Source organism: Doryrhamphus excisus, chromosome 20 (genome assembly GCF_030265055.1).
Source record: "Doryrhamphus excisus isolate RoL2022-K1 chromosome 20, RoL_Dexc_1.0, whole genome shotgun sequence".
Classification (NCBI taxonomy): Eukaryota; Metazoa; Chordata; class Actinopteri; order Syngnathiformes; family Syngnathidae; genus Doryrhamphus; species Doryrhamphus excisus.
The window spans coordinates 1,129,381-1,145,976 of record NC_080485.1 but is presented as its reverse complement, the minus strand read 5'-3'; the positions used below and the strand labels follow the sequence as shown (position 1 = coordinate 1,145,976).

Sequence of the window (16,596 nt, the reverse complement as noted above, 5' to 3'; positions counted from 1 at the left end):
GGAGCACACTTTGCCGTGATGACAACAAGACATTCTTTGAACCGCAAAATGTCAGCCGAGAGGAAGGAGTCGAACGCTTGACACCCCTAACAGGCCTTGACAACTGGAGATGGTGTCGGACCAAACCTTGATGGATGAGCGAGAGCAGATGATATTATGATCGGGATCGACGCTAAATGACTCAAGCTAACAGTTGATGGGGCTGTTTTACCTGCTAGTTGTCTCTGATTGGAGATGCTAACGTACTGGTGGACGTTCCTGGTGTTTGCCTGCTAGACTGGAGATGCTAACGTATTGGTGGATATTCCTGGTGTTTACCTGCTAGATTGGAGATGCTAACGTATTGGTGGACATTCCTGGTGTTTGCCTGCTAGATTGGAGATGCTAGCGTATTGGTGGACATTCCTGGTGTTTGCCTGCTAGTCATCGAATGTTTGCCTGCTAGTTGTGTCTGATTGGAGATGCTAATGTATTGGTGGACATTCCTGGTGTTTGCCTGCTAGTTGTCACTGATTGTGATGCTAACGTATTGGTGGACATTCCTGGTGTTTACCTGCTGGATTGGAGATGCTAATGTATTGGTGGACATTCCTGGTGTTTACCTGCTAGTTATCTCTGATTGGAGATGCTAATGTATTGGTGGACGTTCCTGGTGTTTGCCTGCTAGTCGTCTCTGATTGGAGATGCTAACGTATTGGTGGACATTCCTGGTGTTTTACCTACTAGTTGTCTCTGATTACGACGCTAATGTATTGGTGGACATTCCTGGTGTTTGCCTGCTAGTAGTCTCTAATTGGAGATGCTAACATAGTAGTAGACATTCCTGGTGTTTGCCTGCGAGTTATCTCTGATTGTGATGCTAACGTATTGGTGGACATTCCTGGTGTTTTACCTGCTAGTTGTCTCTGATTGCGATGCTAACGTATTGGTGGACATTCCTGGTGTTTCACCTGCTAGTTGTCTCTGATTGGAGATGCTAACATATTGGTGGACATTCCTGGTGTTTGCCTGCTAGTTATCTCTGATTGCGATGCTAACGTATTGGTGGACATTCCTGGTGTTTGCCTGCTAGTTACCCCTGATTGGAGATGCTAACGTATTGGTGGACATTCCTGGTGCAAGATGACAATGCCCAATCAAAGACATTGGTCATCTTGACAGGCCATTTTCAGGGAGAAAAAACTATCACGAGTTCACAGTCGGAGCATTGTGACATTGACCGCTTGCCCAATCTCCATGCAGCCCCCCCCCCCCCCCCCCCCCCCACCGGCATCCTCGGAAATAAAAATGAGTGACTGCTGGATGCACTGATGTCACCCGTCATATTTGTCCCCATCAGTGGCGAGAGCTACTCCCACCGGGGGTGGTGGGGGGTGGGCGGCGTCCTTGAGACACCCAACAACCAAGTAGCCCACCTCCCCTTGCTGGGAATACCCCGCACATGCCCCCACTGCATCAGTGTCAGGCAGGAAACAACAAGGATGGCAGCCACTTCCTTCCCCTCACAGATGACAGTCGCCGGGCCCACGAGTTGTGGAGAATAACTTGCACCTACCTATTAGCAATGCTAACATGCTAACATTAGCATCTTAGCATGATAGCTTTATGTGTGTACTTAAGTTCATATTCATGAAAATTGCAAAAAGTTCTAGCATACTAATGTTAGCATGTTAACAATGATAACATTAGCGTGTTAACATAATAGTGTGAAAATGGCTAAAAATGCTAGCATGCTATTTTAGCATGCTAGCAAATCCAGCGACTATTATTAAGCCCTTCACTACACAGACAGTCTCGGCACTGCATTTGGCGAAATAGAAACTAGCTAGCTAAAATAGCATGCCAGCAATGCTAACACGCTAACATTAGCATGTCTACCTCTGAAAATTCGTCAATTGCACAAAATGTTGCACACAATAAATAGCACACTTTCCATGATCAAGATGTTGCGCACGGTTCAGCTAGCATTGACGGTGATAATAAAGACTACATATGGAATGGTAGTGCTTGCAGGCCCATAATAAAGGCAATGCTGATGTTAAACGCTCATTGTTTCCTGCATTTACCAATGGAATTATTTGCTATAAAATGTGTTTGTGTTCATATTTTTGGTTGGCTGCAATGCATTCGTTGCATTGGCATTATGATTTATGGGAAGATTGATGCGGTTTGTTGTACAATGAGTTTTTTGATGGACCTTTCGGAAGGGAGGAATAACAAAACCGGAGCAAGCACTGTATTCCTGTCTGCAAAACAGCATGAAGCAATGCTGTGGGCAGGCCCAGCATGCAGAGTGAGACATTTCTCTCAATATCTGATGCACAGAGGCCCTCCCTCTGGCCACTTCCAGCCTCGCCAGACGAGGGAAGATCAACAGAGAGGGAGAGAGAGAGACAGAGCTGGTGTGCGTGGGTGCGTGCGTGTGCCGTGCGTGTGCCGCGCACATCGCTCGGAGAGAACATTGTTCCTTGACGTCACCGCTCGGCCCAGCCTGCTGCTTGCTCTCAAACACGTCTTTGTTATTCGGAGGCTTCCACGGCGAGACCGGCCACCCGGAAAACACGGAACCCGCCTCCAGGCTGCCGGATTCGGCTTCAAGAGCTCTGCAGGGTCGCTGCTCATGGATCATGGGAGGGGCATGGAAGTGTCAAAGGGTGAAGAGAACGGAAGTACTTCAAACTCTTTATGTAAACTAATTGGCTCCAACTCAATAATAATAACACAATACTCCTAATTGTATGTGTACAATACAATATGTGTGTTTTTGTACTTTCTTGTACATTTTTCTTTTTCACTTGTTTTTTTTACTTACTTTTCTACTTATTTTGACTTTATTTCTATAATATTGTAACTTTTGTAACCAGCTTTTCAAGAAATTACAGCTCATTATTTTTTATTTCTTTATTTTTTTTGCTCCTTGTAGAATTGTGAATCTAAAAAAAATTCTTTAATTTTTTTTCTTTGATATTGAAATGTTATGCTACTAAAATGACATTATTGTTCCTATTATATGACATCATTATTCTCACCACTGTTCCAGATTAACGTAACATCATTAATGTGAATTGCTGATGGCATCTTTCTATTATTTATATTATTCTACACTAATACCAGACTACATAATAATAATAAAAAATAATAATAACAGGTACAAATGTAGCCATCTTTAGGGTTAAATCTATTTATGGAAGCAGTTATTAGCAACACATGCTAGCTGCTGGTGTTTTAGTTGGAAACCTTGATTGGCCCAAAGACAGCAGCCTCAACTGTTTTGTTGAATGACGTCACAACGAGCCATCCCTACCGTTTATTATCCAAATACACTGATTTCGATGATATCATTTAAAACAGTCGAATGATCGCCAAACCCAGACCCACTAAGACGATGACTGCCAAGGCGGCCACGGATAGGCTCCACCCGGAGGGATCGCGCGGAAGTCCGGCTCACATTTTCCCTCTCACCGCCGAGCACGGTCGTCTCTCCTCGGTGGTGGTAACTGAATAGCCCGTGTAATCTGACACTTCAACTTGCCGTGCTCCACGGTAGTTGATTCAGTCAATCAGTCAGTCACCAGCACCGTGGGCTCTCCGAGGAGCGAAGCCCAAACACGAGGAGGCTTTTTGTTTATTTCAGCGCGGGGAGAAAAGACAAGAACCCTCGCGGTGGAACGCTTCTTCGGATCCCGGAGCTGGAAGTAAGTTTGCCGCCTTGTTGTGTCGCTCGAGCGGGGCTTCGCACGCTCGCTGGCCGGGTAGTACCTGCTAACAATAGGCTGACCTCCTCGGAACCTTTCGGCGGGGGAACCGGAGTCGGAGGCGGCGTGCCGCTCGGGCCGGCGCCTGTATCCGGGGAAGGGGAGCCGCCGAGCGGCTTTGTGAAGCGCAGCGCGCCGCGGTCGGAGCTTAGCACGCGCAGCCGGGCGGAGAGCGTGGCCGGCGGCTGGCTCGCACGTCACGTCGGCCGCCGGTGGAGGATGTGTGTCGGCCGGCTATGTCGGCCGGCGATGTCGCCTACCTGTTGTAATGCAATTAACAAAAGGTTGTTGCTCCGTTGTAGCCCTGCTGCACAACAATAACAGTAATGCAGCATCGGTGTCATTTGTCACCTTGAGGTGCTCGAACATGATTGCATCCATTCAGCCGGAGACCTTTAATGGGACTCCTGCAGGCTTGGGGCTTCGTAGAAATACACTAGAACACAATCAGGGAGACCTCCGCCAAGGCTGAAGCGGAACCTACTTCATATGCTAAGCCGAATGCTGCAAAGATGAAATGGAACTACAACTATTCCATGATCCATAAACATACCAGTGAACTTCAGAGCGGTGTTTGATCCATGTTCCAAATATTAGGCGGTTATATGGTTATATTTTTGTCATGTTCATAACTCATTGCATGCTGCAATGGGAAGTGTAGGCTTTGTGATGATGACTGGAGGATGGAGGAGGCTAATTTTGCGTGGAAGTTACTTGAGCGAAATGGTCCTGTGACTCAAACGTTGAAAGACGTACGACTCCACAAGGGACGTGATTTTAAAAGTCACCAAGTCCAAGTCACAGGAAATACAAGAAACTGTCAAAGGTGACCCAACATGGAGGAATACGTGTCCAAATTTGCCGTTGATGCAAAACTCCACCTGCGTTTGAACGTATTCTTCCTGGGCGCAGCTCGCTGCAAACTTTTCTAGCAATTGCTGAAGTTCCTTTGAGCTGCATCGTGGCAACTAATAAACAAACGGCGATGAAAACATCATCTCCTTGGCAGCGCCGCTAATGTTAAATGAGACAATGCACAGGTGTGAGTGCTGCACGACATGTCAGTGCACATGTGGAGAAACACCTGGATGCCTTGACACTGAATCACCGCCGCGGCGGCGGCGGCGGGAGGCACGTTTGTCCGAATGGGTAGATTCCCTCTGCTTTAAGTCTGCAGGATCCTCCCCATTAAATTCCTCCTGTCTGGATGTGAGGCCAGCCGGGGCTACAGAGTGCATTGGGGGGGGCACCCATCCAGTCATTCATCCATCATCCATCCATCCATTCCTGTCTCCCAACATTGCAAAGTGTCTGCGCTCGTCCTTTTTTCCCCGTCTTTGTATTGCAGCAGTGTTGCATTGCATTGCAGGTGTCCAAGGCTTGCATCTTGGAGAGCGTGTAAACAGCTTTTTGGAAGCGGCGTGGAAGTGGGAGGGGGCGGGAGAAAAGCGCCCCTCCAGTGCACTGGGTAATTGATGATGTAATGATTTGGTTTCAGCAGCAACACTTGTCAGCTGCAGCGCATTAATGAGCTTTGTTTTTGTTGTGGTCCTTTCCGCCGACTGAAGCGGCATGAAGTCATGACGGGAAGGCACGCTTGCTGCGAGCAGGTGACCTGATAAATCATGGAGGAAAGAGGCCATCTGCAACTGTTTGAAACTTGGAAGTGCGTGTGTTTATGTGTGCGTTTGCTTTCCTTCTGTTGTCCCTCCTGGGGCCTCTCTCTCTCTCTCTCTCTCTCTTTCTCTCTCTCTCTCTCTCTCTCTGCCAGCCAGTCAGTCAGACAGAAGAGCATCGGAATGGCTGAACAGTCTTCCCAACACTTGTACTGAATCCACATTTTGCAGGGTTAAACACACTGAAGACTGATCATTTGAGTAACGTGTCACAGTTTGTGGTCCCGGGAAACATTGAAACCTTAGACCACGGGTGTCCAAAGTGCAGCCCGCGACCCATTTGCAGCTTGTGGCTGTTTTTTTTTTTATTGGCCCACAGCACTAAAAATAGAGTTTAATGAGCGAATGAACAAAAATTAGCAGTCATTTTACAAGAATAAGTCAAAATATTTATTATTCCTCTCTGTTAAATCCTACCCCTCCATCTGGTACTTTTACAATCAGTAACTGTTACATTTGTTCACTTCCTGCTTTCCTAATATAGTTTTTTAATTTTTAATTTTTAATTTTTAATTTTTAATTTTTAATTTTTAATTTTTAATTTTTAATTTTTAATTTTTAATTTTTAATTTTTAATTTTTAATTTTTAATTTTTAATTTTTAATTTTTAATTTTTTTTATTTATTTTTTAAATTAAAAAACATTATTTATAAAATATATTGGCACGTGCATGCGGGTCTGTTCTCCTCGTCTCCGATTTAGAACAATAACAATAATTCATTCACGAGGGTCGCGGGGGTGCTGGAGCCTATCCCAGCTGTCTTTGGGTGAGAGGCGGCGTTCACCCTGGACTGGTGGCCAGCCAATCACAGGGCACAAATAGACAAACAACCATTCACACTCGCATTCATACCTATGGACAATTAGGAGTGGCTAATTAACCTAGCATGTTTTTGGAATGTGGGAGGAAACCGGAGTACCCGGAGAAAACCCACACATGCACGGGGAGAACATGCAAACTCCACACAGAGATGGCCGAGGGTGGAATTGAACTCGGGTCTCCTAGCTGTGAGACCTGTGCGCTAACCACTCGACCACCGTGCAGCCTCAAAATATTTATTAAAAACCATATTCAAGAAAGGTTATTTTTGATAAAGTCAATATGATGAAAAACAAAAATGATCAGGAATCATGAATACATTTTTGTCCTATGGCGAACGTAAAGCTCTGCTGCTTGCTCATTGGTCCAGCAAATGTTGCCATGACATGCCAGCCCGGTGCGTTCAATGCCGTGTGTGCTTTTCCGCTTCCACGTGCATTCTACCGGTTATGACGCGGCTTGATCGAATGGAGCGTCTTTGTCGGCCAAGAACAATTAGAGAACAACTTTTGTGTCATTTTGAGTAATTAGCTTTGTGTTGTGCTGCAATTTAGCGAGCTGCTTGTTGTGTGTGTGTGTGTGTGTGTGTGTGTGTGTGTGCGTGCGTGCGCTCGCATCCACAGCTGCTAATTGTTTAAGACCTGGCAAAAAGCTAATCAATGTTGTGACAGGCTGACATTTCAGCGAAGAGCTCGCGCCAGGGAAATACTTGTCTTCACTTGACACAGATTCTCGTTTTACTACTTTCGGGCCCCGCCCACTCGTGTGCCGTGCAGCCTCGCCCTATTTTGGTCTTCTGTAATAACTCGTCGCCTTGGAGGGACTCGTTTGCAGAATCAGGGCTCAAGGGGCCGTTTTTCCAAGTTGAAAAGTTGGCTCCTGGTCCTGCAGAGACGGTCGGTAACTCGGCTGGCGGCATCGAATCGAAGCTGCCTTGCCAGTGTGGCTGCCGTGGCAACGGCGGCGACATCGGCGACATCACCTTGTCATGTCTCACAGGTTATAACACCGGCGTCCGCCGTATGGAATGTGATTTTCATCTCAAATACTTGCCTAAATATTCCACTTGTCAGCTTCCTGGCGCCGAGTGACTCCCTTAAATATCGGAGTAAAATTCCTAGCAAGGTAGCAACCTTCCTCATATAGTAGACGGTGGTAGCCGGCGTTTGTCCATCAGTCGTCGAAGCAACCTCGAAAAGTAAACATGGCTTAGGGGATATTTGTGTTAGGCTTTTAGGGGGGATTTTTTAGTTTGTACTGTCTAATAATGGGAAAAGAATTGTTTTGTTTGAGAAGCTGGCTAAAGTAAGCTCTTGGTGTTTAGCAGAAGGAACGGTGTTGGAGTGTCGAGTACAGCTGCTCCTCCCGTGAATTACATCAAAACTTCACATATCAGACTGGCTGGAGAACCGCTGCTAGCGCCATCATCCTGGTCTATGATATTGTTCCCCCCTTTGTTCTCTTCAATGAAGATCTTTGGTTTTCCTAGCGTTAGACTTTCATGGCGGCCATGGGATGGTTGGACCGTACCAAGTATTCTCCACAATGATGAAACATAAATAAATATGGTCGCCAGCTTCACAGGAGGACCTGTTTTGTCACAAAGTTGCCTGTTTAGAGTCAACGCAGAAGTTTGTGATGAGGACTGTTTGACTGTACGAAACTTTGATGTCATAAAAATAAAAAATAATAAATAAATGAAAATAAAAGTAAAAAAATAATTGAATGAATAAAAAAATATTTAATATATTTTAAAAAATATTTAATAGATTTAAAAACATATTTAATACATTAAAAAAATAATTTAATAAATTGCTAAAAATAAATTGATAAAAAAATACATTAATAAAAATAAAGTAATATAAATAAATTAATAAATATAAAAATAAATTAATATTAATACAAATAAAAATAATTGTATATTAATACAAATAAATTAAGATTAATAAAAATAAATTTATATTAATAAAAATAAACAAATTTATATTAATACAAATAAATTAATAAAATACATTAGAAAAACAAACTAAATTATACTAGGAAAGCAGGAAGTGAACAAATGTAACAGTTAGTGATTGTAAAAGGACCAGATGGCGGGGTAGGATTTAATAAGCTTTGCTTCTTCCTACTCCTTTTGGACATGTGGAACTGGGAACTGATTATGGGATGCATTCAATTGGAATCTGATGCATGTTCAAATGAAATTAAACCATTACCATTACCAAGTGGGGGGGGGGGGCACAAGGCATAGTTCGCCAGTTTGAGACCCCACCAGTCTGACTGCCGTTGTGTCAACAGACTGTCATTCGTGTTTCCTGACGTGTCTTCAGGCGTATCCACCTCGTTCCCTTCTGGACACGGTTAGGGGGCGGCGGCGTGGGAGGCGGTCTTCTAAGTGCTTTTTAGAGTCTGGCGAGGGAGACACTGTCACCATCTCATGCATCTTTGATTTGATGTTCTTTGAGAAAGGAGTGCAGGGCAACAACACAATGACCACTTCCTGTTCCCATAAATGAAAACCCTCGCTGGGAACAATACCAGAGTCGAACAAAATGTTCCTTTTATCCATCCACCCGTCCCGCCGTCACCATCACCGAGCAATTACACTCTTCCCGACACGTCCTTCCCGACGCTACGACTGACAACATCCTCAGCCTGCGTGGGAACGCCAAGCGAAGAGATAGCAAGTGTCTGAGCGACTTGCTGTTGGGGATCCTAAATCCTGCTTAAGCTAAACAAACTCATTGTCCTCATCCTCCAACTGCCGTCTCGCTGCTCGCTTTCCACTCCCAACCTCCGTCGCCAATTAGTCGCCTCTTCATGCCGGGTCAGCGGGTTTCAGCGCCGGGTTGGCTGCGTTTGCCGCGTCTCTCCCGACCCCCGAGCTGGCCTGGGGGAGGTCCTCACGCCCGGCTTCCGTTTGCCGACACGCCTCCCTTCCTTTACCGCGTACTCGCAGCACGATGACGGCGAGCATCGGACGTATCTGTCTGCCAGCGTCGGCTTTCCGTGGCTGAGGTTGGCGTGGGAGAAGCGGAGTGATGGGGAAGTTGCTCTGAAGGCGTGTCCAACATGGCCTCCAGGGATACATACTTACTTGTTTGACGACAAGGCAAATTAGGCGCAGGATTACTAATGCAGGAGGACGGCGTTTATTCTTTGCCGACGGGGAGTCATGCAATATCCGCGCTGGCGTCACGCTGATGCTGACGCGTGTTGCTGATGCAAAAGATGCAGTTTGACCACAAGTGAAGAGCAGGGCACCGATGGCAGGGTCCTGGTTTTGGGGTCGACTGTGGCAACTAATCCATCATTCATCGGTTCAGCTGAATCCACAACTATTTTATTCATCAAGAAAAGGACAAATAACAGCAACAATTGGCAGTAATTGGACAAGAATAAGTCAAAATATGAAGAGGGAAAAAAAATAATTTTAGGAGAATAATATCGTCAAATCGATATCGACAAATAACATGCACATAAAGTTGAAATATTAAAAACAAAAGACTTTTTACGATGAGAAACAAATAAAACAAAGTTGTAAATATATTGCAAAAAGAGCTTAAATGTTTTCAGAATAAATTCTGAATATTATGGTGATAAAATCATAATTACAAAAGGAGAATTTACTAGTAAAAAGTTCAAATAATTCTGAAATTTAAACCAAAAACTGTACAAACGGGGAAAAAAATTGTTTATTTTATTAGATAAAGTCAAAATATTAGGAGAATAAAAAAGGCCCAATTTAATCAAATTAACACCATGCTATTATGAAGAAAAATAATAAATTTAGTGGCATAAAGTTGAAATATTAAAGAAAAAGTCCTAATATTCTGACAAACCTAAAACGAAGAATAAAGTTGTAATTTATGGAAAAAGGTTGCGAAAACATTTATTATTAGAATAACAATTTGAGTATTGAATAATAATTTCAATTAGTAGCATACTAATGAAATATTCAATTTATTTTTACAAAATATCACCGTGAGAGTAAATAAAGTTGTCATTTTTTGAACATTAGGTTGGGATTAGACGTCCAAATATTCTGCGAATCAAGTCATAATTCTAATAATAATTAAGAAAAGAAAATATAACTCTACATGAATTGCTTTAGAAAATATCAAACATTCATCCTTTCATTTTTCATAATGTGGTCCTGCCTGGAAAAGGTTTGGACACCCCCATCTCGGACCGAACCATAACTCCATTCATGGCGAGAACAAGCCTTGTTCTTTCAGACTTCCTGGACGAAGACGTGATTGTTAGTTGCAGCCCGACTAAGCAGTTGCTGCTGTGCTGCCATCTTTTCATGCCCCCCCCCCCCAATTCCCCCCCGCCCCCCCCCTCCCACAGTGACTGTGTCTGTTTGCCCACTCCGTGCCTTCCCCTCCGTTTTTGACACTGGCGCAGGAGCCAAAGCGCTTTCCCAGGGTTCTAAGGACCGACATCCCTTTCATTCCCCCGCCTGGGCGCCTCAGATAAAGCGGCCATATTTTAAAGCGACCGCAGCGTGGAGCTGGCGAAGAAAGAGAGAGAGAGAGACGGCGAAAGAAGAAAAGACATTTGGATTTATTTCCAATACAGGTGGTCCTCCTCGTGCGTTAGGACATTTCCATCAATGAATTCAAAACGCCGAGGGGGGCGGGTCCCAGCACCCGCCGTGCGTGTTTTGTGGCGCCTAAGAAGGTACCACTGATGACAAACAAGATGGCTTGCTACTTGACTTTTTACGCCTCGTTATGTCTCTCAGGTGGCAGCGCGCCAAAGAAAAGGAAAGCCATGGTCGTGGAAGTGAAATGGGCAGAACCCGAGGAGACACGCCCATCGGTAGCGGTCCGAACAGCTCCACTGTCATGGCCACCATTAAGGGGAGAACCCATTGAATGCTGGGGGGGTGGATTTATTATTCGATTTCATCTTTCTACGGCGTGCGACTCGACTTACGAGGTCATTTAATCCGAAGTCGCACCCAAACGTACCAATTGGTCGGCCGTGCCAGTTTCGGCGTTCCTCAACTCGTATCTGTGGTAACCACGATGGAGTAAGATCTCCAAACGCGTGGAGGACGTACCAAATATCTGACCGCGTGTTGGCCACCCCGCCTTACAGTATGCGGGTTGCAGGTTTGAATACATGGACATATTTTCCCAACGCTGACACCAGAAAAACGTACGCCGTCTCGTGTAGGGACGACGCACCGAGACTATTTTGTCAGGACGACGAACCACGGGCGCCCTCCATGGGTGTCTTGTGGTCTTTCCCCGTATGAGCGGCTGTGACCGAGGCTTTAGGTCGAAGTTCCCACTTCCACTACAACTCAACTTGCCTCATCTAGGAATGGAACATGTTCCCCTCAAGACAGTAAACATAGTAAACATATTCTTTAGTTCAAAACTCTCACGTCTTACGTTCTTACTTCTCCAGAGATGGCCTTTTGCTGTGCGCATCAACCCGGGCGGCGGGGAACCAAAGCCAAGGGCGGACGTGCTCGTTTATCACGCCGCTAATGAGAAGAGGCTAATCGCGTGGACGCTGGCGAGGGCGCCTGCCAGAGATCAGCCTCTAAACAATGTTCATTATTGTTTGCGTTGGCTCGCTAATTATCCGGCAAAACATTATTGGCAAAGGCGGCGGATACTGGATGACCACGGTGAGGAACGGCGAGGAATGGATTTAGGGGTGGTTGGTCTGCCGGGTGTCATTTATCACCCTAAAAACCTCCTGGTATGCACGCTGCTGATTGCTGGTGTGTTCATTATTAGGACTTCTCGGGGAAAGGTTGGTACAAATACAAAGGATGAGCTGCATTTTTACTTTGCACGGGCTACCGTCATAACAGACGGCTGTTGCTAGCATAGCAAGCTAGTGAGCTAACTAGTTAGTCTCTCCAGTTTGCCAATTCTAATCTTAAGGAAGATTTTGAAGCGCAGTGGGGTCAAAGAAGCCAGAAACTTACCACTTCCACACGGAATGAGAGGATAACCTTTTCCCACTTCATCTCAGCCATGGCACGTTGGTCTTGGCCGTGGCACGTTGGTTTTGGTCTTGGCCGTGGCACGTTGGTTTTGGTCTTGGCACGTTGGTTTTGGTCTTGGCCGTGGCACGTTGGTTTTGGTCTTGGCCGTGGCACGTTGGTTTTGGTCTTGGCCGTGGCACGTTGGTTTTGGTCTTGGCACGTTGGTTTTGGTCTTGGCACGTTGGTTTTGGTCTTGGCCGTGGCACATTGGTCTTGGTCTTGGTCGTGTCACGTTGGTTTTGGTCTTGGCACGTTGGTTTTGGTCTTGGCCGTGGCACATTGGTTTTGGTCTTGGCCGTGGCACATTGGTCTTGGCCGTGGCACATTGGTCTTGGTCTTGGTCTTGGCCGTGTCACGTTGGTTTTGGTCTTGGCACGTTGGTTTTGGTCTTGGCACGTTGGTTTTGGTCTTGGCCGTGGCACGTTGGTCTTGGCCGTGGCACGTTGGTCTTGGCCGTGGCACGTTGGTCTTGGCCGTGGCACGTTGGTCTTGGCCGTGGCACGTTGGTTTTGGTCTTTGCCGTGGCACGTTGGTTTTGGTCTTGGTCTTGGCACGTTGGTTTTGGTCTTGGTCTTGGCACGTTGGTTTTGGTCTTGGCCGTGGCACGTTGGTCTTGGCCGTGGCACGTTGGTTTTGGTTTTGGTCTTGGCCTTGGCCTTGGCCGTGGCACGTTGGTCTTGGCCGTGGCACGTTGGTCTTGGCCGTGGCACGTTGGTCTTGGCCGTGGCACGTTGGCCGTTGGCTCTGCTGGTCTCCATGCCGTGAAAGATAATGTCTCCTAACAATCCCGTTACCTAGCGACCACAATACTACATAGAACTTCAATAACTTGACCTATTGTACAACAATTGGGAAATGTAATTACAACCCAAAGTTAAAGTCCTCATTTCCTGAAAGCCAAAGATTGTTTACTGCCGGGTTGGGTGCTAATATGCATTATTGATGTTTAATATCTTAACATCTCAATATCATTTACAAAAAACAAACAACTCAGTAAAGTTGCGCAGTCAACAAACCTGTACCAGCGTCTTGTTTGCTTGACTCGACGTATCAAGACGCCGTGGTGCGTTCGCTGACACATGCGGACTCTTATCCAAGGCTCTCGTTGATTTTGATGGAGGTTTGTAATTTTTTCAAATGTTATTTTGTATTGTGTTAATTTGATCAAACAGGTTGGGTTTACAAGCTGCATTTAGTGGACGATCCAAACTGCTGAAAGCACAACATAAACTTTATGTGGGAAACTTTATCATCAAGAAACGGAACGCAAATATTGACTCACTAAAGCTAACATTTACTAAACTGTTACTAAAGTTAGCTACATTTAGCTCATTTTGCTCGTGAAGGATACAGGATTTATTAACTTAGCTGAAAATATCAAGTACGTCGTAAAAGGGAAGCAACTTTTTGTTTTAATATTTAATGTCGTACATCAAACATGTCGTCTTTGTTTGCACAACATTCATTTTTATAAGTAACGTCAACTAACTTTTACAAGTTGACTTTACTGGCTAAGGTGAGGGACTGTTTTTTTTTCTCACATTCAAGCTATTGTTTTTTTACTCACATTTCAAGGTAACACTTGAAAATGTTATAATTTTACAAGAGTGATATTATGAGGGGAAAAATAACCTCATTTTAGTAACGTGAAGATGAAATATGCAAGAAAAAATATTTTTTTAAAGTTTACATTTTTTGAGAAACATAGAAAACAATGAATAAAGTTATGATCTTTGGAAAATTAGGTCGCCAAAAAAGATCTCATTTTAGGAAAATAAACTCAGAATAATATGGCCATAATATCATAATTACGAGAGGAAATGAACAAAAACAATGTTGAAATATGTGGAAAAGTTTATAAAAAAAAAACAATAAAAACACCCATAATATTGCAACAATCAAGTAAAATATTAAAAGAAAAATTCATATTATACCAACAAAACTTTTAAGAAATTTTATGAGAAATAAAAAAACATTTATTTAAATATTAAAAACGTGATTCTCTTTTAAAGTTGTAATATTATGAAAAACAAAACAACAAATATAGTATAAAGTATTTGGAAAAAGTTATAATTTTACACAAATGAAGCCAAAATATTATAGGAATGAAGTCATCATTTTGAGAGGAAAATGTCCAAGGAGAAAGTAGACATTTTATGAGAATAAACTTGTAATATAATGAGGAAAAATTATGTCATTTTTAGTTGCATAGAGTTGAATTATTCAAGAAAAAAATACATCTTTAAAAAAAAAAGAAACCAAACAAAACAGAGATGTAATTTTTGGAAAATCAGGTTGGGGACAAGGTTATAATATTATGGGAGTTAAATACTAATATTACAATAACAAAATTTACAATATTTTTTTTTTAGAAAATTAAAAGAAAAACTGGAAAAAATGAGTGACATTGATACCAATAAATAGGATTTGCCATCCATGATGATAAAGCTGAGATGCAGTTTAAAAATATTGTATACATATATAATATATAATATATATGTATATGATAGATATAGAACACATGACTTATGTTAGCGGCAGCGTTGCATCCTTTGATTTTTCACCGTGACCCTCGCTGACGTAGAATGTACTGCGATATGGCAGTAAGGCCTCCTGCAGTATCTTCAGATATTATTAGTCAGCTTCCAAACGTCCTGTTCCCGGCTCTTCCGTGTCTGTCCTCCCCCCCCCCCCCAGCAGCGTTCCCATGACTCCAGATGACACACATTAGCCGCATGTAATAGACTTATTACACGTCTTGTCCCCGTAACGCACCGCCTTCCATCGCCTAACCTTTCCTTCTTGGTCGGGGGTGGGGGGTTGGGGGGGGGGCAGCGTAAGCGTGTGTTGACTCTGCTAAAAGACACACGTGAGGACGTCGCACGTTTCCCGTCTTGACTCGTGTGTGTTTTGAGGAGGAAACGCCAGGGAGGCGGGGGGGTGGGCATGATGGGGGGGGGGCAGTTTACCTCCCCACCGCTTGACCTCCAACATCTCGCGGCGGTGTTGTGTGTTGTGTGTGTGTGTGTGAGTGAAGCGCGCTGGGTGTGGATGGATGTGAAATATGCGTCGGGGGGCTGCAGACGGCGTGCCCCCGCGTCATCGTCTCCTTGTCATGTCGGCTTGTCTCCTTGGGTAACAAATCAGCGGGATTGTTGTGGAAAAAAAAAAAAGAAAAAGAGGTGCGTCTCACTGACTGATGCATGAAAGCACCTTTGTTGGTGGGGGTGAGAGTGGGGGCGGGGGCGGGGGGGGCCAGCAGCAGCATAAGCAGCATTGGTGGCTCGGGGTGAGGTCCTGCCCTGATTTTCTCTGGAATTCCTTTGTTTTTGGAAGCCATAACGGTGGTGGGGGGAATCTGGCTCGCCCCCGGGGCTCCTTGAGTATTCTCCGCTCACATCTCTGCGGCTGCCAGCTCTGATGGTTCGGGGATGTGGGGGGCTCGGTTTAAAAAAAAAAATCAGTAAGAACAGCCAAAACACCTTTCTGAGGGGATAAAGATGAGAGAAGCAGGCAAACGGATGCTCCCAAAACATAAATGTGCTCCTTTTTGACGGGAAATGAAAGTCAAATGTGGATCCTTGCATTCAGGGCAAGACGCATGCTGACACTTTCTTTTCCAGACGTATAAACCGGGTCCCGAAACCACCCAAAAAATGCCATACACAACTCGGTAAAGTCACTTTTTGTTGAGATCCGACATACTCATTTGAATGCAATGCAAAGAAAACAATGACAAGGGCATAACAGTGAATGCACGGCACCATCCAACATGGTGCGCAAACCCGGCTAGCCAACACCTGCCTCAAAAATGTTGCGCTATCGCAGTTTTTGTACAGTATTACACATTACTACTAAATAACCCACCATGGGGCCAAAGAAAGTGAGTACAGTCGCCCCTGGATGGTAAAGATGGCTGACTAACTGTCTCTTATTAGTCCAAAAAGTTATATTGGATTGTGGTCACTCTGCATCAGTAATGTTACTCGCCTCTCACTCCTTGTAGAAGTAGTACCTGTCAGGTTTTTTTGTCCTGGTCTGTGTTTGAAACACTTTGGCTAGCTTGCTATGCTAACAGCAAGCGTCTGTCACGTACCTGCAGTGATGCCACAGCCTGGGCAATGTGACGTAAACAAAGAACAATAGTATAAAGGTGAATATAGGGGTGTTATTTAATGCCTAGAGGGCTCTAATTATGTTAAAACACATATTAACCCTTAGATGCATAAGTGGGTCACAAATGAGGTTGTTTTCGTGAAATATCTTTGTAATAAATTTTTTTTTATTATTTCATATTCCAGGTATTCCTCAAAAAACACATTTTTGATA

The 16,596-nt window shown here is 44.4% G+C and overlaps 1 protein-coding gene across 4 annotated transcripts in view; it reads left to right on the top strand.

The window, feature by feature from the left end:
- Positions 1–3,423: 3,423 nt before the first annotated feature.
- The window catches only part of LOC131108274 (zinc finger MIZ domain-containing protein 1-like), a 111,382-nt gene continuing 98,209 nt past the window's right edge, over positions 3,424–16,596 (top strand). For 2 of the 4 annotated variants that reach the window (XM_058059196.1, XM_058059195.1), the window contains exon 1: positions 3,426–3,695. The gene's annotated coding sequence lies outside the window, so the exon portion shown is untranslated. Of the gene's footprint in view, positions 3,696–16,596 lie in introns of all 4 variants that reach the window. The other 2 variants (XM_058059198.1, XM_058059199.1) reach the window with 2 other exon arrangements.